The sequence below is a fragment of the Phyllobates terribilis genome, unplaced genomic scaffold (assembly GCF_046119375.1).
Source record: "Phyllobates terribilis strain yellow unplaced genomic scaffold, ASM4611937v1 Scaffold_8__6_contigs__length_399053987, whole genome shotgun sequence".
NCBI lineage: Eukaryota > Metazoa > Chordata > Amphibia > Anura > Dendrobatidae > Phyllobates > Phyllobates terribilis.
This window is the reverse complement of record NW_027362768.1, coordinates 231,491,987-231,517,783: the sequence shown is the minus strand read 5'-3', so window position 1 is coordinate 231,517,783 and position 25,797 is coordinate 231,491,987.

Below are 25,797 nucleotides of genomic sequence, written 5' to 3'. Positions count from 1 at the left end.
TTCAGTTCCAGAGTGTTTCGCCCAATGAGTCCTTGATATTTATTCGTTTTCAGCCAATTTTCTGGATTTTTGAAAATTTCACTTTTTTGTGAAAATATCCACTAAATGAGGGAATAATATGTGTGAGGGTACCCCAGGAGAGTTCCATATGTGTGTGGGTAGAATATATATCCCACGGGGGTAAAATTGAAAAAAGTTTAAAAAAATTTTTTTGGACTGAGTCATTTTTCCGGCGTTTATCAGACTTTCAGATAGGGCAAATGTCAGTGAGCGTTCCGATTTCAGTTCCAGAGCGATTCGCCAGATGAGTCCTTGATATTTAGTCGTTTTCAGCCAATTTTCTGGATTTTTGAAAATTTCACTTTTTTGTGAAAATATCCACTAAATGAGGGAATAATATGTGTGAGGGTACCCCAGGAGAGTTCCAAATGTGTGTGGGTAGAATATATATCCCACGGGGGTAAAATTGAAAAAAGTTTAAAAAAATTTTTTTGGACTCAGTCATTTTTCCGGCATTTATCAGACTTTCAGATAGGGCAAATGTCAGTGAGCGTTCCGATTTCAGTTCCAGAGCGATTCACCCAATGAGTCCTTGATATTTAGTCGTTTTCAGCCAATTTTCTGGATTTTTGAAAATTTCACTTTTTTGTGAAAATATCCACTAAATGAGGGAATAATATGTGTGAGGGTACCCCAGGAGAGTTCCAAATGTGTGTGGGTAGAATATATATCCCATGGGGGTAAAATTGAAAAAAGTTTAAAAAAATTTTTTTTTGGACTTAGTAATTTTTCCGGCGTTTATCAGACTTTCAGATTGGGCAAATGTCAGTGAGCGTTCCGATTTCAGTTCCAGAGCGTTTCGCCCGATGAGTCCTTGATATTTAGTCGTTTTCAGCCAATTTTCTGGATTTTTGAAAATTTCACTTTTTTGTGAAAATATCCACTAAATTAGGGAATAATATGTGTGAGGGTACCCCAGGAGAGTTCCAAGTGTGTGTGGGTAGAATATATATCCTACGGGGGTAAAATTGAAAAAAGTTGAAAAAAATTTTTTTTGGGACTTAGTAATTTTTGCGGCGTTTATCAGACTTTCAGATAGGCAAATGTCAGTGAGCATTCCAATTTCAGTTCCAGAGCGTTTCGCCCAATGAGTCCCTGATATTTATTCGTTTTCAGCCAATTTTCTGGATTTTTGAAAATTTCACTTTTTTGTGAAAATATCCACTAAATGAGGGAATAATATGTGTGAGGGTACCCCAGGAGAGTTCCAAATGTGTGTGGGTAGAATATATATCCCACGGGGGTCAAATTGAAAAAAGTTGAAAAAAATTTTTTTTGGACTGAGTCATTTTTCCGGCGTTTATCAGACTTTCAGATAGGGCAAATGTCAGTGAGCGTTCCGATTTCAGTTCCAGAGCGATTCGCCAGATGAGTCCTTGATATTTAGTCGTTTTCAGCCAATTTTCTGGATTTTTGAAAATTTCACTTTTTTGTGAAAATATCCACTAAATGAGGGAATAATATGTGTGAGGGTACCCCAGGAGAGTTCCAAATGTGTGTGGGTAGAATATATATCCCACGGGGGTAAAATTGAAAAAAGTTTAAAAAAATTTTTTTGGACTCAGTCATTTTTCCGGCATTTATCAGACTTTCAGATAGGGCAAATGTCAGTGAGCATTCCGATTTCAGTTCCAGAGCGATTCACCCAATGAGTCCTTGATATTTAGTCGTTTTCAGCCAATTTTCTGGATTTTTGAAAATTTCACTTTTTTGTGAAAATATCCACTAAATGAGGGAATAATATGTGTGAGGGTACCCCAGGAGAGTTCCAAATGTGTGTGGGTAGAATATATATCCCATGGGGGTAAAATTGAAAAAAGTTTAAAAAAATTTTTTTTTGGACTTAGTAATTTTTCCGGCGTTTATCAGACTTTCAGATTGGGCAAATGTCAGTGAGCGTTCCGATTTCAGTTCCAGAGCGTTTCGCCCGATGAGTCCTTGATATTTAGTCGTTTTCAGCCAATTTTCTGGATTTTTGAAAATTTCACTTTTTTGTGAAAATATCCACTAAATTAGGGAATAATATGTGTGAGGGTACCCCAGGAGAGTTCCAAGTGTGTGTGGGTAGAATATATATCCTACGGGGGTAAAATTGAAAAAAGTTGAAAAAAATTTTTTTTGGGACTTAGTAATTTTTGCGGCGTTTATCAGACTTTCAGATAGGCAAATGTCAGTGAGCATTCCAATTTCAGTTCCAGAGCGTTTCGCCCAATGAGTCCCTGATATTTATTCGTTTTCAGCCAATTTTCTGGATTTTTGAAAATTTCACTTTTTTGTGAAAATATCCACTAAATGAGGGAATAATATGTGTGAGGGTACCCCAGGAGAGTTCCAAATGTGTGTGGGTAGAATATATATCCCACGGGGGTCAAATTGAAAAAAGTTGAAAAAAATTTTTTTTGGACTCAGTCATTTTTCCGGCGTTTATCAGACTTTCAGATAGGGCAAATGTCAGTGAGCGTTCCGATTTCAGTTCCAGAGCGATTCGCCAGATGAGTCCTTGATATTTAGTCGTTTTCAGCCAATTTTCTGGATTTTTGAAAATTTCACTTTTTTGTGAAAATATCCACTAAATGAGGGAATAATATGTGTGAGGGTACCCCAGGAGAGTTCCAAATGTGTGTGGGTAGAATATATATCCCACGGGGGTAAAATTGAAAAAAGTTTAAAAAAATTTTTTTGGACTCAGTCATTTTTCCGGCATTTATCAGACTTTCAGATAGGGCAAATGTCAGTGAGCGTTCCGATTTCAGTTCCAGAGCGATTCACCCAATGAGTCCTTGATATTTAGTCGTTTTCAGCCAATTTTCTGGATTTTTGAAAATTTCACTTTTTTGTGAAAATATCCACTAAATGAGGGAATAATATGTGTGAGGGTACCCCAGGAGAGTTCCAAATGTGTGTGGGTAGAATATATATCCCATGGGGGTAAAATTGAAAAAAGTTTAAAAAAATTTTTTTTTGGACTTAGTAATTTTTCCGGCGTTTATCAGACTTTCAGATTGGGCAAATGTCAGTGAGCGTTCCGATTTCAGTTCCAGAGCGTTTCGCCCGATGAGTCCTTGATATTTAGTCGTTTTCAGCCAATTTTCTGGATTTTTGAAAATTTCACTTTTTTGTGAAAATATCCACTAAATTAGGGAATAATATGTGTGAGGGTACCCCAGGAGAGTTCCAAGTGTGTGTGGGTAGAATATATATCCTACGGGGGTAAAATTGAAAAAAGTTGAAAAAAATTTTTTTTGGGACTTAGTAATTTTTGCGGCGTTTATCAGACTTTCAGATAGGCAAATGTCAGTGAGCATTCCAATTTCAGTTCCAGAGCGTTTCGCCCAATGAGTCCCTGATATTTATTCGTTTTCAGCCAATTTTCTGGATTTTTGAAAATTTCACTTTTTTGTGAAAATATCCACTAAATGAGGGAATAATATGTGTGAGGGTACCCCAGGAGAGTTCCAAATGTGTGTGGGTAGAATATATATCCCACGGGGGTCAAATTGAAAAAAGTTGAAAAAAATTTTTTTTGGACTGAGTCATTTTTCCGGCGTTTATCAGACTTTCAGATAGGGCAAATGTCAGTGAGCGTTCCGATTTCAGTTCCAGAGCGATTCGCCAGATGAGTCCTTGATATTTAGTCGTTTTCAGCCAATTTTCTGGATTTTTGAAAATTTCACTTTTTTGTGAAAATATCCACTAAATGAGGGAATAATATGTGTGAGGGTACCCCAGGAGAGTTCCAAATGTGTGTGGGTAGAATATATATCCCATGGGGGTAAAATTGAAAAAAGTTTAAAAAAATTTTTTTTTGGACTTAGTAATTTTTCCGGCGTTTATCAGACTTTCAGATTGGGCAAATGTCAGTGAGCGTTCCGATTTCAGTTCCAGAGCGTTTCGCCCGATGAGTCCTTGATATTTAGTCGTTTTCAGCCAATTTTCTGGATTTTTGAAAATTTCACTTTTTTGTGAAAATATCCACTAAATTAGGGAATAATATGTGTGAGGGTACCCCAGGAGAGTTCCAAGTGTGTGTGGGTAGAATATATATCCTACGGGGGTAAAATTGAAAAAAGTTGAAAAAAATTTTTTTTGGGACTTAGTAATTTTTGCGGCGTTTATCAGACTTTCAGATAGGCAAATGTCAGTGAGCATTCCAATTTCAGTTCCAGAGCGTTTCGCCCAATGAGTCCCTGATATTTATTCGTTTTCAGCCAATTTTCTGGATTTTTGAAAATTTCACTTTTTTGTGAAAATATCCACTAAATGAGGGAATAATATGTGTGAGGGTACCCCAGGAGAGTTCCAAATGTGTGTGGGTAGAATATATATCCCACGGGGGTCAAATTGAAAAAAGTTGAAAAAAATTTTTTTTGGACTCAGTCATTTTTCCGGCGTTTATCAGACTTTCAGATAGGGCAAATGTCAGTGAGTGTTCCGATTTCAGTTCCAGAGCGATTCGCCCAATGAGTCCTTGATATTTAGTCGTTTTCAGCCAATTTTCTGGATTTTTGAAAATTTCACTTTTTTGTGAAAATATCCACTAAATGAGGGAATAATATGTGTGAGGGTACCCCAGGAGAGTTCCAAGTGTGTGTGGGTAGAATATATATCCCACGGGGGTAAAATTGAAAAAAGTTGAAAAAAATTTTTTTTGGGACTCAGTAATTTTTCCAGCGTTTATCAGACTTTCAGATAGGCAAATGTCAGTGAGCATTCCGATTTCAGTTCCAGAGTGTTTCGCCCAATGAGTCCTTGATATTTATTCGTTTTCAGCCAATTTTCTGGATTTTTGAAAATTTCACTTTTTTGTGAAAATATCCACTAAATGAGGGAATAATATGTGTGAGGGTACCCCAGGAGAGTTCCAAATGTGTGTGGGTAGAATATATATCCCATGGGGGTAAAATTGAAAAAAGTTTAAAAAAATTTTTTTTTGGACTTTGTAATTTTTCCGGCGTTTATCAGACTTTCAGATAGGGCAAATGTCAGTGAGCGTTCCGATTTCAGTTCCAGAGCGTTTCACCCGATGAGTCCTTGATATTTAGTCGTTTTCAGCCAATTTTCTGGATTTTTGAGAATTTCACTTTTTTGTGAAAATATCCACTAAATGAGGGAATAATATGTGTGAGGGTACCCCAGGAGAGTTCCAAATGTGTGTGGGTAGAATATATATCCCACGGGGGTAAAATTGAAAAAAGTTGAAAAAAATTTTTTTTGGACTCAGTCATTTTTCCGGCGTTTATCAGACTTTCAGATAGGGCAAATGTCAGTGAGCGTTCCGATTTCAGTTCCAGAGCGATTCACCCAATGAGTCCTTGATATTTATTCGTTTTCAGCCAATTTTCTGGATTTTTGAAAATTTCACTTTTTTGTGAAAATATCCACTAAATGAGGGAATAATATGTGTGAGGGTACCCCAGGAGAGTTCCAAGTGTGTGTGGGTAGAATATATATCCCACGGGGGTAAAATTGAAAAAAGTTGAAAAAAATTTTTTTTGGGACTCAGTAATTTTTCCGGCGTTTATCAGACTTTCAGATAGGCAAATGTCAGTGAGCATTCCGATTTCAGTTCCAGAGTGTTTCGCCCAATGAGTCCTTGATATTTATTCGTTTTCAGCCAATTTTCTGGATTTTTGAAAATTTCACTTTTTTGTGAAAATATCCACTAAATGAGGGAATAATATGTGTGAGGGTACCCCAGGAGAGTTCCAAATGTGTGTGGGTAGAATATATATCCCACGGGGGTAAAATTGAAAAAAGTTTAAAAAAATTTTTTTGGACTCAGTCATTTTTCCGGCGTTTATCAGACTTTCAGATTGGGCAAATGTCAGTGAGCGTTCCGATTTCAGTTCCAGAGCGTTTCGCCCGATGAGTCCTTGATATTTAGTCGTTTTCAGCCAATTTTCTGGATTTTTGAAAATTTCACTTTTTTGTGAAAATATCCACTAAATGAGGGAATAATATGTGTGAGGGTACCCCAGGAGAGTTCCAAGTGTGTGTGGGTAGAATATATATCCCACGGGGGTAAAATTGAAAAAAGTTGAAAAAAATTTTTTTTGGGACTCAGTAATTTTTCCAGCGTTTATCAGACTTTCAGATAGGCAAATGTCAGTGAGCATTCCGATTTCAGTTCCAGAGTGTTTCGCCCAATGAGTCCTTGATATTTATTCGTTTTCAGCCAATTTTCTGGATTTTTGAAAATTTCACTTTTTTGTGAAAATATCCACTAAATGAGGGAATAATATGTGTGAGGGTACCCCAGGAGAGTTCCAAATGTGTGTGGGTAGAATATATATCCCATGGGGGTAAAATTGAAAAAAGTTTAAAAAAATTTTTTTTTGGACTTTGTAATTTTTCCGGCGTTTATCAGACTTTCAGATAGGGCAAATGTCAGTGAGCGTTCCGATTTCAGTTCCAGAGCGTTTCACCCGATGAGTCCTTGATATTTAGTCGTTTTCAGCCAATTTTCTGGATTTTTGAGAATTTCACTTTTTTGTGAAAATATCCACTAAATGAGGGAATAATATGTGTGAGGGTACCCCAGGAGAGTTCCAAATGTGTGTGGGTAGAATATATATCCCACGGGGGTAAAATTGAAAAAAGTTGAAAAAAATTTTTTTTGGACTCAGTCATTTTTCCGGCGTTTATCAGACTTTCAGATAGGGCAAATGTCAGTGAGCGTTCCGATTTCAGTTCCAGAGCGATTCACCCAATGAGTCCTTGATATTTATTCGTTTTCAGCCAATTTTCTGGATTTTTGAAAATTTCACTTTTTTGTGAAAATATCCACTAAATGAGGGAATAATATGTGTGAGGGTACCCCAGGAGAGTTCCAAGTGTGTGTGGGTAGAATATATATCCCACGGGGGTAAAATTGAAAAAAGTTGAAAAAAATTTTTTTTGGGACTCAGTAATTTTTCCGGCGTTTATCAGACTTTCAGATAGGCAAATGTCAGTGAGCATTCCGATTTCAGTTCCAGAGTGTTTCGCCCAATGAGTCCTTGATATTTATTCGTTTTCAGCCAATTTTCTGGATTTTTGAAAATTTCACTTTTTTGTGAAAATATCCACTAAATGAGGGAATAATATGTGTGAGGGTACCCCAGGAGAGTTCCAAATGTGTGTGGGTAGAATATATATCCCACGGGGGTAAAATTGAAAAAAGTTTAAAAAAATTTTTTTGGACTCAGTCATTTTTCCGGCGTTTATCAGACTTTCAGATTGGGCAAATGTCAGTGAGCGTTCCGATTTCAGTTCCAGAGCGTTTCGCCCGATGAGTCCTTGATATTTAGTCGTTTTCAGCCAATTTTCTGGATTTTTGAAAATTTCACTTTTTTGTGAAAATATCCACTAAATGAGGGAATAATATGTGTGAGGGTACCCCAGGAGAGTTCCAAGTGTGTGTGGGTAGAATATATATCCTACGGGGGTAAAATTGAAAAAAGTTGAAAAAAATTTTTTTTGGGACTTAGTAATTTTTGCGGCGTTTATCAGACTTTCAGATAGGCAAATGTCAGTGAGCATTCCAATTTCAGTTCCAGAGCATTTCGCCCGATGAGTCCTTGATATTTAGTCGTTTTCAGCCAATTTTCTGGATTTTTGAAAATTTCACTTTTTTGTGAAAATATCCACTAAATGAGGGAATAATATGTGTGAGGGTACCCCAGGAGAGTTCCAAGTGTGTGTGGGTAGAATATATATCCTACGGGGGTAAAATTGAAAAAAGTTAAAAAAAATTTTTTTTGGACTCAGTCATTTTTCCGGCGTTTATCAGACTTTCAGATAGGGCAAATGTCAGTGAGTGTTCCGATTTCAGTTCCAGAGCGATTCGCCCAATGAGTCCTTGATATTTAGTCGTTTTCAGCCAATTTTCTGGATTTTTGAAAATTTCACTTTTTTGTGAAAATATCCACTAAATGAGGGAATAATATGTGTGAGGGTACCCCAGGAGAGTTCCAAGTGTGTGTGGGTAGAATATATATCCCACGGGGGTAAAATTGAAAAAAGTTGAAAAAAATTTTTTTTGGGACTCAGTAATTTTTCCAGCGTTTATCAAACTTTCAGATAGGCAAATGTCAGTGAGCATTCCGATTTCAGTTCCAGAGTGTTTCGCCCAATGAGTCCTTGATATTTATTCGTTTTCAGCCAATTTTCTGGATTTTTGAAAATTTCACTTTTTTGTGAAAATATCCACTAAATGGGGGAAAAATATGTGTGAGGGTACCCCAGGAGAGTTCCAAATGTGTGTGGGTAGAATATATATCCCACGGGGGTAAAATTGAAAAAAGTTTCAAAAAATTTTTTTTTGGACTTAGTCATTTTTCCGGCGTTTATCAGACTTTCAGATAGGGCAAATGTCAGTGAGCGTTCCGATTTCAGTTCCAGAGCGATTCGCCAGATGAGTCCTTGATATTTAGTCGTTTTCAGCCAATTTTCTGGATTTTTGAAAATTTCACTTTTTTGTGAAAATATCCACTAAATGAGGGAATAATATGTGTGAGGGTACCCCAGGAGAGTTCCAAATGTGTGTGGGTAGAATATATATCCCATGGGGGTAAAATTGAAAAAAGTTTAAAAAAATTTTTTTTTGGACTTTGTAATTTTTCCGGCGTTTATCAGACTTTCAGATAGGGCAAATGTCAGTGAGCGTTCCGATTTCAGTTCCAGAGCGTTTCACCCGATGAGTCCTTGATATTTAGTCGTTTTCAGCCAATTTTCTGGATTTTTGAGAATTTCACTTTTTTGTGAAAATATCCACTAAATGAGGGAATAATATGTGTGAGGGTACCCCAGGAGAGTTCCAAATGTGTGTGGGTAGAATATATATCCCACGGGGGTAAAATTGAAAAAAGTTGAAAAAAATTTTTTTTGGACTCAGTCATTTTTCCGGCGTTTATCAGACTTTCAGATAGGGCAAATGTCAGTGAGCGTTCCGATTTCAGTTCCAGAGCGATTCACCCAATGAGTCCTTGATATTTATTCGTTTTCAGCCAATTTTCTGGATTTTTGAAAATTTCACTTTTTTGTGAAAATATCCACTAAATGAGGGAATAATATGTGTGAGGGTACCCCAGGAGAGTTCCAAGTGTGTGTGGGTAGAATATATATCCCACGGGGGTAAAATTGAAAAAAGTTTAAAAAAATTTTTTTGGACTCAGTCATTTTTCCGGCGTTTATCAGACTTTCAGATTGGGCAAATGTCAGTGAGCGTTCCGATTTCAGTTCCAGAGCGTTTCGCCCGATGAGTCCTTGATATTTAGTCGTTTTCAGCCAATTTTCTGGATTTTTGAAAATTTCACTTTTTTGTGAAAATATCCACTAAATGAGGGAATAATATGTGTGAGGGTACCCCAGGAGAGTTCCAAGTGTGTGTGGGTAGAATATATATCCTACGGGGGTAAAATTGAAAAAAGTTGAAAAAATTTTTTTTTGGGACTTAGTAATTTTTGCGGCGTTTATCAGACTTTCAGATAGGCAAATGTCAGTGAGCATTCCAATTTCAGTTCCAGAGCGTTTCGCCCAATGAGTCCCTGATATTTATTCGTTTTCAGCCAATTTTCTGGATTTTTGAAAATTTCACTTTTTTGTGAAAATATCCACTAAATGAGGGAATAATATGTGTGAGGGTACCCCAGGAGAGTTCCAAATGTGTGTGGGTAGAATATATATCCCACGGGGGTCAAATTGAAAAAAGTTGAAAAAAATTTTTTTTGGACTCAGTCATTTTTCCGGCGTTTATCAGACTTTCAGATAGGGCAAATGTCAGTGAGTGTTCCGATTTCAGTTCCAGAGCGATTCGCCCAATGAGTCCTTGATATTTAGTCGTTTTCAGCCAATTTTCTGGATTTTTGAAAATTTCACTTTTTTGTGAAAATATCCACTAAATGAGGGAATAATATGTGTGAGGGTACCCCAGGAGAGTTCCAAGTGTGTGTGGGTAGAATATATATCCCACGGGGGTAAAATTGAAAAAAGTTGAAAAAAATTTTTTTTGGGACTCAGTAATTTTTCCGGCGTTTATCAGACTTTCAGATAGGCAAATGTCAGTGAGCATTCCGATTTCAGTTCCAGAGTGTTTCGCCCAATGAGTCCTTGATATTTATTCGTTTTCAGCCAATTTTCTGGATTTTTGAAAATTTCACTTTTTTGTGAAAATATCCACTAAATGGGGGAAAAATATGTGTGAGGGTACCCCAGGAGAGTTCCAAATGTGTGTGGGTAGAATATATATCCCACGGGGGTAAAATTGAAAAAAGTTTCAAAAAATTTTTTTTTGGACTTAGTCATTTTTCCGGCGTTTATCAGACTTTCAGATAGGGCAAATGTCAGTGAGCGTTCCGATTTCAGTTCCAGAGCGATTCGCCAGATGAGTCCTTGATACTTAGTCGTTTTCAGCCAATTTTCTGGATTTTTGAAAATTTCACTTTTTTGTGAAAATATCCACTAAATGAGGGAATAATATGTGTGAGGGTACCCCAGGAGAGTTCCAAATGTGTGTGGGTAGAATATATATCCCATGGGGGTAAAATTGAAAAAAGTTTAAAAAAATTTTTTTTTGGACTTTGTAATTTTTCCGGCGTTTATCAGACTTTCAGATAGGGCAAATGTCAGTGAGCGTTCCGATTTCAGTTCCAGAGCGTTTCACCTGATGAGTCCTTGATATTTAGTCGTTTTCAGCCAATTTTATGGATTTTTGAGAATTTCACTTTTTTGTGAAAATATCCACTAAATGAGGGAATAATATGTGTGAGGGTACCCCAGGAGAGTTCCAAATGTGTGTGGGTAGAATATATATCCCACGGGGGTAAAATTGAAAAAAGTTGAAAAAAATTTTTTTTGGACTCAGTCATTTTTCCGGCGTTTATCAGACTTTCAGATAGGGCAAATGTCAGTGAGCGTTCCGATTTCAGTTCCAGAGCGATTCACCCAATGAGTCCTTGATATTTAGTCGTTTTCAGCCAATTTTCTGGATTTTTGAAAATTTTACTTTTTTGTGAAAATATCCACTAAATGAGGGAATAATATGTGTGAGGGTACCCCAGGAGAGTTCCAAGTGTGTGTGGGTAGAATATATATCCCACGGGGGTAAAATTGAAAAAAGTTGAAAAAAATTTTTTTTGGGACTCAGTAATTTTTCCGGCGTTTATCAGACTTTCAGATAGGCAAATGTCAGTGAGCATTCCGATTTCAGTTCCAGAGTGTTTCGCCCAATGAGTCCTTGATATTTATTCGTTTTCAGCCAATTTTCTGGATTTTTGAAAATTTCACTTTTTTGTGAAAATATCCACTAAATGAGGGAATAATATGTGTGAGGGTACCCCAGGAGAGTTCCAAATGTGTGTGGGTAGAATATATATCCCACGGGGGTCAAATTGAAAAAAGTTGAAAAAAATTTTTTTTGGACTCAGTCATTTTTCCGGCGTTTATCAGACTTTCAGATAGGGCAAATGTCAGTGAGTGTTCCGATTTCAGTTCCAGAGCGATTCGCCCAATGAGTCCTTGATATTTAGTCGTTTTCAGCCAATTTTCTGGATTTTTGAAAATTTCACTTTTTTGTGAAAATATCCACTAAATGAGGGAATAATATGTGTGAGGGTACCCCAGGAGAGTTCCAAGTGTGTGTGGGTAGAATATATATCCCACGGGGGTAAAATTGAAAAAAGTTGAAAAAAATTTTTTTTGGGACTCAGTAATTTTTCCGGCGTTTATCAGACTTTCAGATAGGCAAATGTCAGTGAGCATTCCGATTTCAGTTCCAGAGTGTTTCGCCCAATGAGTCCTTGATATTTATTCGTTTTCAGCCAATTTTCTGGATTTTTGAAAATTTCACTTTTTTGTGAAAATATCCACTAAATGGGGGAAAAATATGTGTGAGGGTACCCCAGGAGAGTTCCAAATGTGTGTGGGTAGAATATATATCCCACGGGGGTAAAATTGAAAAAAGTTTCAAAAAATTTTTTTTTGGACTTAGTCATTTTTCCGGCGTTTATCAGACTTTCAGATAGGGCAAATGTCAGTGAGCGTTCCGATTTCAGTTCCAGAGCGTTTCACCTGATGAGTCCTTGATATTTAGTCGTTTTCAGCCAATTTTATGGATTTTTGAGAATTTCACTTTTTTGTGAAAATATCCACTAAATGAGGGAATAATATGTGTGAGGGTACCCCAGGAGAGTTCCAAATGTGTGTGGGTAGAATATATATCCCACGGGGGTAAAATTGAAAAAAGTTGAAAAAAATTTTTTTTGGACTCAGTCATTTTTCCGGCGTTTATCAGACTTTCAGATAGGGCAAATGTCAGTGAGCGTTCCGATTTCAGTTCCAGAGCGATTCACCCAATGAGTCCTTGATATTTAGTCGTTTTCAGCCAATTTTCTGGATTTTTGAAAATTTCACTTTTTTGTGAAAATATCCACTAAATGAGGGAATAATATGTGTGAGGGTACCCCAGGAGAGTTCCAAGTGTGTGTGGGTAGAATATATATCCCACGGGGGTAAAATTGAAAAAAGTTGAAAAAAATTTTTTTTGGGACTCAGTAATTTTTCCGGCGTTTATCAGACTTTCAGATAGGCAAATGTCAGTGAGCATTCCGATTTCAGTTCCAGAGTGTTTCGCCCAATGAGTCCTTGATATTTATTCGTTTTCAGCCAATTTTCTGGATTTTTGAAAATTTCACTTTTTTGTGAAAATATCCACTAAATGAGGGAATAATATGTGTGAGGGTACCCCAGGAGAGTTCCAAATGTGTGTGGGTAGAATATATATCCCACGGGGGTAAAATTGAAAAAAGTTTAAAAAAATTTTTTTGGACTCAGTCATTTTTCCGGCGTTTATCAGACTTTCAGATAGGGCAAATGTCAGTGAGCGTTCCGATTTCAGTTCCAGAGCGATTCACCCAATGAGTCCTTGATATTTAGTCGTTTTCAGCCAATTTTCTGGATTTTTGAAAATTTCACTTTTTTGTGAAAATATCCACTAAATGAGGGAATAATATGTGTGAGGGTACCCCAGGAGAGTTCCAAGTGTGTGTGGGTAGAATATATATCCCACGGGGGTAAAATTGAAAAAAGTTGAAAAAAATTTTTTTTGGGACTTAGTAATTTTTCCGGCGTTTATCAGACTTTCAGATAGGCAAATGTCAGTGAGCATTCCAATTTCAGTTCCAGAGCGTTTCGCCCAATGAGTCCCTGATATTTATTCGTTTTCAGCCAATTTTCTGGATTTTTGAAAATTTCACTTTTTTGTGAAAATATCCACTAAATGAGGGAATAATATGTGTGAGGGTACCCCAGGAGAGTTCCAAGTGTGTGTGGGTAGAATATATATCCTACGGGGGTAAAATTGAAAAAAGTTGAAAAAAATTTTTTTTGGACTCAGTCATTTTTCCGGCGTTTATCAGACTTTCAGATAGGGCAAATGTCAGTGAGTGTTCCGATTTCAGTTCCAGAGCGATTCGCCCAATGAGTCCTTGATATTTAGTCGTTTTCAGCCAATTTTCTGGATTTTTGAAAATTTCACTTTTTTGTGAAAATATCCACTAAATGAGGGAATAATATGTGTGAGGGTACCCCAGGAGAGTTCCAAGTGTGTGTGGGTAGAATATATATCCCACGGGGGTAAAATTGAAAAAAGTTGAAAAAAATTTTTTTTGGGACTCAGTAATTTTTCCGGCGTTTATCAGACTTTCAGATAGGCAAATGTCAGTGAGCATTCCGATTTCAGTTCCAGAGTTTTTCGCCCAATGAGTCCTTGATATTTATTCGTTTTCAGCCAATTTTCTGGATTTTTGAAAATTTCACTTTTTTGTGAAAATATCCACTAAATGGGGGAAAAATATGTGTGAGGGTACCCCAGGAGAGTTCCAAATGTGTGTGGGTAGAATATATATCCCACGGGGGTAAAATTGAAAAAAGTTTCAAAAAATTTTTTTTTGGACTTAGTCATTTTTCCGGCGTTTATCAGACTTTCAGATAGGGCAAATGTCAGTGAGCGTTCCGATTTCAGTTCCAGAGCGATTCGCCAGATGAGTCCTTGATATTTAGTCGTTTTCAGCCAATTTTCTGGATTTTTGAAAATTTCACTTTTTTGTGAAAATATCCACTAAATGAGGGAATAATATGTGTGAGGGTACCCCAGGAGAGTTCCAAATGTGTGTGGGTAGAATATATATCCCATGGGGGTAAAATTGAAAAAAGTTTAAAAAAATTTTTTTTTGGACTTTGTAATTTTTCCGGCGTTTATCAGACTTTCAGATAGGGCAAATGTCAGTGAGCGTTCCGATTTCAGTTCCAGAGCGTTTCACCTGATGAGTCCTTGATATTTAGTCGTTTTCAGCCAATTTTATGGATTTTTGAGAATTTCACTTTTTTGTGAAAATATCCACTAAATGAGGGAATAATATGTGTGAGGGTACCCCAGGAGAGTTCCAAATGTGTGTGGGTAGAATATATATCCCACGGGGGTAAAATTGAAAAAAGTTGAAAAAAATTTTTTTTGGACTCAGTCATTTTTCCGGCGTTTATCAGACTTTCAGATAGGGCAAATGTCAGTGAGCGTTCCGATTTCAGTTCCAGAGCGATTCACCCAATGAGTCCTTGATATTTAGTCGTTTTCAGCCAATTTTCTGGATTTTTGAAAATTTGACTTTTTTGTGAAAATATCCACTAAATGAGGGAATAATATGTGTGAGGGTACCCCAGGAGAGTTCCAAATGTGTGTGGGTAGAATATATATCCCACGGGGGTAAAATTGAAAAAAGTTGAAAAAAATTTTTTTTGGGACTCAGTAATTTTTCCGGCGTTTATCAGACTTTCAGATAGGCAAATGTCAGTGAGCATTCCGATTTCAGTTCCAGAGTGTTTCGCCCAATGAGTCCTTGATATTTATTCGTTTTCAGCCAATTTTCTGGATTTTTGAAAATTTCACTTTTTTGTGAAAATATCCACTAAATGAGGGAATAATATGTGTGAGGGTACCCCAGGAGAGTTCCAAATGTGTGTGGGTAGAATATATATCCCACGGGGGTCAAATTGAAAAAAGTTGAAAAAAATTTTTTTTGGACTCAGTCATTTTTCCGGCGTTTATCAGACTTTCAGATAGGGCAAATGTCAGTGAGTGTTCCGATTTCAGTTCCAGAGCGATTCGCCCAATGAGTCCTTGATATTTAGTCGTTTTCAGCCAATTTTCTGGATTTTTGAAAATTTCACTTTTTTGTGAAAATATCCACTAAATGAGGGAATAATATGTGTGAGGGTACCCCAGGAGAGTTCCAAGTGTGTGTGGGTAGAATATATATCCCACGGGGGTAAAATTGAAAAAAGTTGAAAAAAATTTTTTTTGGGACTCAGTAATTTTTCCGGCGTTTATCAGACTTTCAGATAGGCAAATGTCAGTGAGCATTCCGATTTCAGTTCCAGAGTGTTTCGCCCAATGAGTCCTTGATATTTATTCGTTTTCAGCCAATTTTCTGGATTTTTGAAAATTTCACTTTTTTGTGAAAATATCCACTAAATGGGGGAAAAATATGTGTGAGGGTACCCCAGGAGAGTTCCAAATGTGTGTGGGTAGAATATATATCCCACGGGGGTAAAATTGAAAAAAGTTTCAAAAAATTTTTTTTTGGACTTAGTCATTTTTCCGGCGTTTATCAGACTTTCAGATAGGGCAAATGTCAGTGAGCGTTCCGATTTCAGTTCCAGAGCGTTTCACCTGATGAGTCCTTGATATTTAGTCGTTTTCAGCCAATTTTATGGATTTTTGAGAATTTCACTTTTTTGTGAAAATATCCACTAAATGAGGGAATAATATGTGTGAGGGTACCCCAGGAGAGTTCCAAATGTGTGTGGGTAGAATATATATCCCACGGGGGTAAAATTGAAAAAAGTTGAAAAAAATTTTTTTTGGACTCAGTCATTTTTCCGGCGTTTATCAGACTTTCAGATAGGGCAAATGTCAGTGAGCGTTCCGATTTCAGTTCCAGAGCGATTCACCCAATGAGTCCTTGATATTTAGTCGTTTTCAGCCAATTTTCTGGATTTTTGAAAATTTCACTTTTTTGTGAAAATATCCACTAAATGAGGGAATAATATGTGTGAGGGTACCCCAGGAGAGTTCCAAGTGTGTGTGGGTAGAATATATATCCCACGGGGGTAAAATTGAAAAAAGTTGAAAAAAATTTTTTTTGGGACTCAGTAATTTTTCCGGCGTTTATCAGACTTTCAGATAGGCAAATGTCAGTGAGCATTCCGATTTCAGTTCCAGAGTGTTTCGCCCAATGAGTCCTTGATATTTATTCGTTTTCAGCCAATTTTCTGGATTTTTGAAAATTTCACTTTTTTGTGAAAATATCCACTAAATGAGGGAATAATATGTGTGAGGGTACCCCAGGAGAGTTCCAAATGTGTGTGGGTAGAATATATATCCCACGGGGGTAAAATTGAAAAAAGTTTAAAAAAATTTTTTTGGACTCAGTCATTTTTCCGGCGTTTATCAGACTTTCAGATAGGGCAAATGTCAGTGAGCGTTCCGATTTCAGTTCCAGAGCGATTCACCCAATGAGTCCTTGATATTTAGTCGTTTTCAGCCAATTTTCTGGATTTTTGAAAATTTCACTTTTTTGTGAAAATATCCACTAAATGAGGGAATAATATGTGTGAGGGTACCCCAGGAGAGTTCCAAGTGTGTGTGGGTAGAATATATATCCCACGGGGGTAAAATTGAAAAAAGTTGAAAAAAATTTTTTTGGGACTTAGTAATTTTTCCGGCGTTTATCAGACTTTCAGATAGGCAAATGTCAGTGAGCATTCCAATTTCAGTTCCAGAGCGTTTCGCCCAATGAGTCCCTGATATTTATTCGTTTTCAGCCAATTTTCTGGATTTTTGAAAATTTCACTTTTTTGTGAAAATATCCACTAAATGAGGGAATAATATGTGTGAGGGTACCCCAGGAGAGTTCCAAGTGTGTGTGGGTAGAATATATATCCCACGGGGGTAAAATTGAAAAAAGTTGAAAAAAATTTTTTTTGGGACTCAGTAATTTTTCCGGCGTTTATCAGACTTTCAGATAGGCAAATGTCAGTGAGCATTCCGATTTCAGTTCCAGAGTGTTTCGCCCAATGAGTCCTTGATATTTATTCGTTTTCAGCCAATTTTCTGGATTTTTGAAAATTTCACTTTTTTGTGAAAATATCCACTAAATGAGGGAATAATATGTGTGAGGGTACCCCAGGAGAGTTCCAAATGTGTGTGGGTAGAATATATATCCCATGGGGGTAAAATTGAAAAAAGTTTAAAAAAATTTTTTTTTGGACTTTGTAATTTTTCCGGCGTTTATCAGACTTTCAGATAGGGCAAATGTCAGTGAGCGTTCCGATTTCAGTTCCAGAGCGTTTCACCTGATGAGTCCTTGATATTTAGTCGTTTTCAGCCAATTTTATGGATTTTTGAGAATTTCACTTTTTTGTGAAAATATCCACTAAATGAGGGAATAATATGTGTGAGGGTACCCCAGGAGAGTTCCAAATGTGTGTGGGTAGAATATATATCCCACGGGGGTAAAATTGAAAAAAGTTGAAAAAAATTTTTTTTGGACTCAGTCATTTTTCCGGCGTTTATCAGACTTTCAGATAGGGCAAATGTCAGTGAGCGTTCCGATTTCAGTTCCAGAGCGATTCGCCAGATGAGTCCTTGATATTTAGTCGTTTTCAGCCAATTTTCTGGATTTTTGAAAATTTCACTTTTTTGTGAAAATATCCACTAAATGAGGGAATAATATGTGTGAGGGTACCCCAGGAGAGTTCCAAGTGTGTGTGGGTAGAATATATATCCCACGGGGGTAAAATTGAAAAAAGTTGAAAAAAATTTTTTTTGGGACTCAGTAATTTTTCCGGCGTTTATCAGACTTTCAGATAGGCAAATGTCAGTGAGCATTCCGATTTCAGTTCCAGAGTGTTTCGCCCAATGAGTCCTTGATATTTATTCGTTTTCAGCCAATTTTCTGGATTTTTGAAAATTTCACTTTTTTGTGAAAATATCCACTAAATGAGGGAATAATATGTGTGAGGGTACCCCAGGAGAGTTCCAAATGTGTGTGGGTAGAATATATATCCCACGGGGGTAAAATTGAAAAAAGTTTAAAAAAATTTTTTTGGACTGAGTCATTTTTCCGGCGTTTATCAGACTTTCAGATAGGGCAAATGTCAGTGAGCGTTCCGATTTCAGTTCCAGAGCGATTCGCCAGATGAGTCCTTGATATTTAGTCGTTTTCAGCCAATTTTCTGGATTTTTGAAAATTTCACTTTTTTGTGAAAATATCCACTAAATGAGGGAATAATATGTGTGAGGGTACCCCAGGAGAGTTCCAAATGTGTGTGGGTAGAATATATATCCCATGGGGGTAAAATTGAAAAAAGTTTAAAAAAATTTTTTTTTGGACTTTGTAATTTTTCCGGCGTTTATCAGACTTTCAGATAGGGCAAATGTCAGTGAGCGTTCCAATTTCAGTTCCAGAGCGTTTCACCTGATGAGTCCTTGATATTTAGTCGTTTTCAGCCAATTTTATGGATTTTTGAGAATTTCACTTTTTTGTGAAAATATCCACTAAATGAGGGAATAATATGTGTGAGGGTACCCCAGGAGAGTTCCAAATGTGTGTGGGTAGAATATATATCCCACGGGGGTAAAATTGAAAAAAGTTGAAAAAAATTTTTTTTGGACTCAGTCATTTTTCCGGCGTTTATCAGACTTTCAGATAGGGCAAATGTCAGTGAGCGTTCCGATTTCAGTTCCAGAGCGATTCACCCAATGAGTCCTTGATATTTAGTCGTTTTCAGCCAATTTTCTGGATTTTTGAAAATTTCACTTTTTTGTGAAAATATCCACTAAATGAGGGAATAATATGTGTGAGGGTACCCCAGGAGAGTTCCAAGTGTGTGTGGGTAGAATATATATCCCACGGGGGTAAAATTGAAAAAAGTTGAAAAAAATTTTTTTTGGGACTCAGTAATTTTTCCGGCGTTTATCAGACTTTCAGATAGGCAAATGTCAGTGAGCATTCCGATTTCAGTTCCAGAGTGTTTCGCCCAATGAGTCCTTGATATTTATTCGTTTTCAGCCAATTTTCTGGATTTTTGAAAATTTCACTTTTTTGTGAAAATATCCACTAAATGAGGGAATAATATGTGTGAGGGTACCCCAGGAGAGTTCCAAATGTGTGTGGGTAGAATATATATCCCACGGGGGTAAAATTGAAAAAAGTAAAAAAAAAATTTTTTTTGGACTTAGTCATTTTTCCGGCGTTTATCAGACTTTCAGATAGGGCAAATGTCAGTGAGCGTTCCGATTTCAGTTCCAGAGCGATTTGCCAGATGAGTCCTTGATATTTAGTCGTTTTCAGCCAATTTTCTGTATTTTTGAAAATTTCACTTTTTTGTGAAAATATCCACTAAATGAGGGAAAAATATGTGTGATGGTACCCCAGGAGAGTTCCAAATGTGTGTGGGTAGAATATATATCCCACGGGGGTAAAATTGAAAAAAGTTTAAAAAAATTTTTTTGGACTCAGTCATTTTTCCGGCGTTTATCAGACTTTCAGATAGGGCAATTGTCAGTGAGCGTTCCGATTTCAGTTCCAGAGCGATTCACCCAATGAGTCCTTGATATTTAGTCGTTTTCAGCCAATTTTCTGGATTTTTGAAAATTTCACTTTTTTGTGAAAATATCCACTAAATGAGGGAATAATATGTGTGAGGGTACCCCAGGAGAGTTCCAAATGTGTGTGGGTAGAATATATATCCCACGGGGGTAAAATTGAAAAAAGTTGAAAAAATTTTTTTTTTGGACTTAGTCATTTTTCCGGTGTTTATCAGACTTTCAGATAGGGCAAATGTCAGTGAGAGTTCCGATTTCAGTTCCAGAGCGATTCGCCCAATGATTCCTTGATATTTTGTCATTTTCAGCCAATTTTCTGGACTTTTGAAAATTTCACTTTTTTGTGAAAATATCCACTAAATGAGGGAATAATATGTGTGAGGGTACCCCAGGAGAGTTCCAAATGTGTGTGAGTAGAATATATATCCCACGGGGGTAAAATTGAAAAAAGTTGAAAAATTTTTTTTTTTGGACTTAGTCATTTTTCCGGCGTTTATCAGACTTTCAGATAGGGGAAATGTCAGTGAGCATTCCGATTTCAGTTCCAGAGCGATTCGCCCGATGAGTCCTTGATATTTAGTTGTTTTCAGCCAATTTTCTGGATTTTTGAAAATTTCACTTTTTTGTGAAAATATCCACTAAATGAGGGAATAATATGTGTGAGGGTACCCCAGGATAGTTCCAAATGTGTGTGGGTAGAATATATATCCCACGGAGGTAAAATTGAAAAAAGTTGAAAAATATATTTTTTTGGACTTAGTCATTTTTCCTGCGTTTATCAGACTTTCAGATAGGCAAATGTCAGTGAGCGTTCCGATTTCAGTTCCATAGCGATTCGCCCAATGAGTACTTGATATTTTGTCGTTTTCAGCCAATTTTCTGGACTTTTGAAAATTTCACTTTTTTGTGAAAATATCCACTAAATGAGGGAATAATATGTGTGAGGGTACCCCAGGAGAGTTCCAAATGTGTGTGGGTAGAATATATATCCCACGGGGGTAAAATTGAAAAAAGTTGAAAAAATTTTTTTTTTGGACTTAGACATTTTTCCGGTGTTTATCAGACTTTCAGATAGGGCAAATGTCAGTGAGCATTCCGATTTCAGTTCCAGAGCGATTCGCCCAATGATTCCTTGATATTTATTCGTTTTCAGCCAATTTTCTGGATTTTTGAAAATTTCACTTTTTTGTGAAAATATCCACTAAATGAGGGAATAATATGTGTGAGGGTACCCCAGGAGAGTTCCAAATGTGTGTGGGTAGAATATATATCCCACGGGGGTAAAATTGAAAAAAGTTGAAAAAAAATTTTTTTGGGACTCAGTCATTTTTCCGGCGTTTATCAGACTTTCAGATAGGCAAATGTCAGTGAGCATTCCAATTTCAGTTCCAGAGTGATTCGCCCAATGAGTCCTTGATATTTTGTCGTTTTCAGCCAATTTTCTGGACTTTTGAAAATTTCACTTTTTTGTGAAAATATCCACTAAATGAGGGAATAATATGTGTGAGGGTACCCCAGGAGAGTTCCAAATGTGTGTGAGTAGAATATATATCCCACGGGGGTAAAATTGAAAAAAGTTGAAAAATTTTTTTTTTTGGACTTAGTCATTTTTCCGGCGTTTATCAGACTTTCAGATAGGTCAAATGTCAGTGAGCATTCCGATTTCAGTTCCAGAGCGATTCACCCAATGAGTCCTTGATATTTATTCGTTTTCAGCCAATTTTCTGGATTTTGAAAATTTCACTTTTTTGTGAAAATATCCACTAAATGAGGGAAAAATATGTGTGAGGGTACCCTAGGAGAGTTCCAAATGTGTGTGGGTAGAATATATATCCCACGGGGGTAAAATTGAAAAAAGTAAAAAAAAAATTTTTTTTGGACTTAGTCATTTTTCCGGCGTTTATCAGACTTTCAGATAGGGCAAATGTCAGTGAGCGTTCCGATTTCAGTTCCAGAGCGATTTGCCAGATGAGTCCTTGATATTTAGTCGTTTTCAGCCAATTTTCTGTATTTTTGAAAATTTCACTTTTTTGTGAAAATATCCACTAAATGAGGGAAAAATATGTGTGATGGTACCCCAGGAGAGTTCCAAATGTGTGTGGGTAGAATATATATCCCACGGGGGTAAAATTGAAAAAAGTTTAAAAAAATTTTTTTGGACTCAGTCATTTTTCCGGCGTTTATCAGACTTTCAGATAGGGCAATTGTCAGTGAGCGTTCCGATTTCAGTTCCAGAGCGATTCACCCAATGAGTCCTTGATATTTAGTCGTTTTCAGCCAATTTTCTGGATTTTTGAAAATTTCACTTTTTTGTGAAAATATCCACTAAATGAGGGAATAATATGTGTGAGGGTACCCCAGGAGAGTTCCAAATGTGTGTGGGTAGAATATATATCCCACGGGGGTAAAATTGAAAAAAGTTTAAAAAAATTTTTTTGGACTGAGTCATTTTTCCGGCGTTTATCAGACTTTCAGATAGGGCAAATGTCAGTGAGCGTTCCGATTTCAGTTCCAGAGCGATTCGCCAGATGAGTCCTTGATATTTAGTCGTTTTCAGCCAATTTTCTGGATTTTTGAAAATTTCACTTTTTTGTGAAAATATCCACTAAATGAGGGAATAATATGTGTGAGGGTACCCCAGGAGAGTTCCAAATGTGTGTGGGTAGAATATATATCCCACGGGGGTAAAATTGAAAAAAGTTGAAAAAAATTTTTTTTGGACTCAGTCATTTTTCCGGCGTTTATCAGACTTTCAGATAGGGCAAATGTCAGTGAGCGTTCCGATTTCAGTTCCAGAGCGATTCACCCAATGAGTCCTTGATATTTAGTCGTTTTCAGCCAATTTTCTGGATTTTTGAAAATTTCACTTTTTTGTGAAAATATCCACTAAATGAGGGAATAATATGTGTGAGGGTACCCCAGGAGAGTTCCAAGTGTGTGGGTAGAATATATATCCCACGGGGGTAAAATTGAAAAAAGTTGAAAAAAATTTTTTTTGGGACTCAGTAATTTTTCCGGCGTTTATCAGACTTTCAGATAGGCAAATGTCAGTGAGCATTCCGATTTCAGTTCCAGAGTGTTTCGCCCAATGAGTCCTTGATATTTATTCGTTTTCAGCCAATTTTCTGGATTTTTGAAAATTTCACTTTTTTGTGAAAATATCCACTAAATGAGGGAATAATATGTGTGAGGGTACCCCAGGAGAGTTCCAAATGTGTGTGGGTAGAATATATATCCCACGGGGGTAAAATTGAAAAAAGTTTAAAAAAATTTTTTTGGACTGAGTCATTTTTCCGGCGTTTATCAGACTTTCAGATAGGGCAAATGTCAGTGAGCGTTCCGATTTCAGTTCCAGAGCGATTCACCAGATGAGTCCTTGATATTTAGTCGTTTTCAGCCAATTTTCTGGATTTTTGAAAATTTCACTTTTTTGTGAAAATATCCACTAAATGAGGGAATAATATGTGTGAGGGTACCCCAGGAGAGTTCCAAATGTGTGTGGGTAGAATATATATCCCACGGGGGTAAAATTGAAAAAAGTTTAAAAAAATTTTTTTGGACTCAGTCATTTTTCCGGCGTTTATCAGACTTTCAGATAGGGCAAATGTCAGTGAGCGTTCCGATTTCAGTTCCAGAGCGATTCACCCAATGAGTCCTTGATATTTAGTCGTTTTCAGCCAATTTTCTGGATTTTTGAAAATTTCACTTTTTTGTGAAAATATCCACTAAATGAGGGAATAATATGTGTGAGGGTACCCCAGGAGAGTTCCAAGTGTGTGTGGGTAGAATATATATCCCACGGGGGTAAAATTGAAAAAAGTTGAAAAAAATTTTTTTTGGGACTTAGTAATTTTTCCGGCGTTTATCAGACTTTCAGATAGGCAAATGTCAGTGAGCATTCCAATTTCAGTTCCAGAGCGTTTCGCCCAATGAGTCCCTGATATTTATTCGTTTTCAGCCAATTTTCTGGATTTTTGAAAATTTCACTTTTTTGTGAAAATATCCACTAAATGAGGGAAAAATATGTGTGAGGGTACCCTAGGAGAGTTCCAAATGTGTGTGGGTAGAATATATATCCCACGGGGGTAAAATTGAAAAAAGTAAAAAAAAAATTTTTTTTGGACTTAGTCATTTTTCCGGCGTTTATCAGACTTTCAGATAGGGCAAATGTCAGTGAGCGTTCCGATTTCAGTTCCAGAGCGATTTGCCAGATGAGTCCTTGATATTTAGTCGTTTTCAGCCAATTTTCTGTATTTTTGAAAATTTCACTTTTTTGTGAAAATATCCACTAAATGAGGGAAAAATATGTGTGATGGTACCCCAGGAGAGTTCCAAATGTGTGTGGGTAGAATATATATCCCACGGGGGTAAAATTGAAAAAAGTTTAAAAAAATTTTTTTGGACTCAGTCATTTTTCCGGCGTTTATCAGACTTTCAGATAGGGCAATTGTCAGTGAGCGTTCCGATTTCAGTTCCAGAGCGATTCACCCAATGAGTCCTTGATATTTAGTCGTTTTCAGCCAATTTTCTGGATTTTTGAAAATTTCACTTTTTTGTGAAAATATCCACTAAATGAGGGAATAATATGTGTGAGGGTACCCCAGGAGAGTTCCAAATGTGTGTGGGTAGAATATATATCCCACGGGGGTAAAATTGAAAAAAGTTGAAAAAATTTTTTTTTTGGACTTAGTCATTTTTCCGGTGTTTATCAGACTTTCAGATAGGGCAAATGTCAATGAGAGTTCCGATTTCAGTTCCAGAGCGATTCGCCCAATGATTCCTTGATATTTTGTCATTTTCAGCCAATTTTCTGGACTTTTGAAAATTTCACTTTTTTGTGAAAATATCCACTAAATGAGGGAATAATATGTGTGAGGGTACCCCAGGAGAGTTCCAAATGTGTGTGAGTAGAATATATATCCCACGGGGGTAAAATTGAAAAAAGTTGAAAAATTTTTTTTTTTGGACTTAGTCATTTTTCCGGCGTTTATCAGACTTTCAGATAGGGGAAATGTCAGTGAGCATTCCGATTTCAGTTCCAGAGCGATTCGCCCGATGAGTCCTTGATATTTAGTCGTTTTCAGCCAATTTTCTGGATTTTTGAAAATTTCACTTTTTTGTGAAAATATCCACTAAATGAGGGAATAATATGTGTGAGGGTACCCCAGGATAGTTCCAAATGTGTGTGGGTAGAATATATATCCCACGGAGGTAAAATTGAAAAAAGTTGAAAAATATATTTTTTTGGACTTAGTCATTTTTCCTGCGTTTATCAGACTTTCAGATAGGCAAATGTCAGTGAGCGTTCCGATTTCAGTTCCATAGCGATTCGCCCAATGAGTCCTTGATATTTTGTCGTTTTCAGCCAATTTTCTGGACTTTTGAAAATTTCACTTTTTTGTGAAAATATCCACTAAATGAGGGAATAATATGTGTGAGGGTACCCCAGGAGAGTTCCAAATGTGTGTGGGTAGAATATATATCCCACGGGGGTAAAATTGAAAAAAGTTGAAAAAATTTTTTTTTTGGACTTAGACATTTTTCCGGTGTTTATCAGACTTTCAGATAGGGCAAATGTCAGTGAGCATTCCGATTTCAGTTCCAGAGCGATTCGCCCAATGATTCCTTGATATTTATTCGTTTTCAGCCAATTTTCTGGATTTTTGAAAATTTCACTTTTTTGTGAAAATATCCACTAAATGAGGGAATAATATGTGTGAGGGTACCCCAGGAGAGTTCCAAATGTGTGTGGGTAGAATATATATCCCACGGGGGTAAAATTGAAAAAAGTTGAAAAAAAATTTTTTTGGGACTCAGTCATTTTTCCGGCGTTTATCAGACTTTCAGATAGGCAAATGTCAGTGAGCATTCCGATTTCAGTTCCAGAGTGATTCGCCCAATGAGTCCTTGATATTTTGTCGTTTTCAGCCAATTTTCTGGACTTTTGAAAATTTCACTTTTTTGTGAAAATATCCACTAAATGAGGGAATAATATGTGTGAGGGTACCCCAGGAGAGTTCCAAATGTGTGTGAGTAGAATATATATCCCACGGGGGTAAAATTGAAAAAAGTTGAAACATTTTTTTTTTTTTACT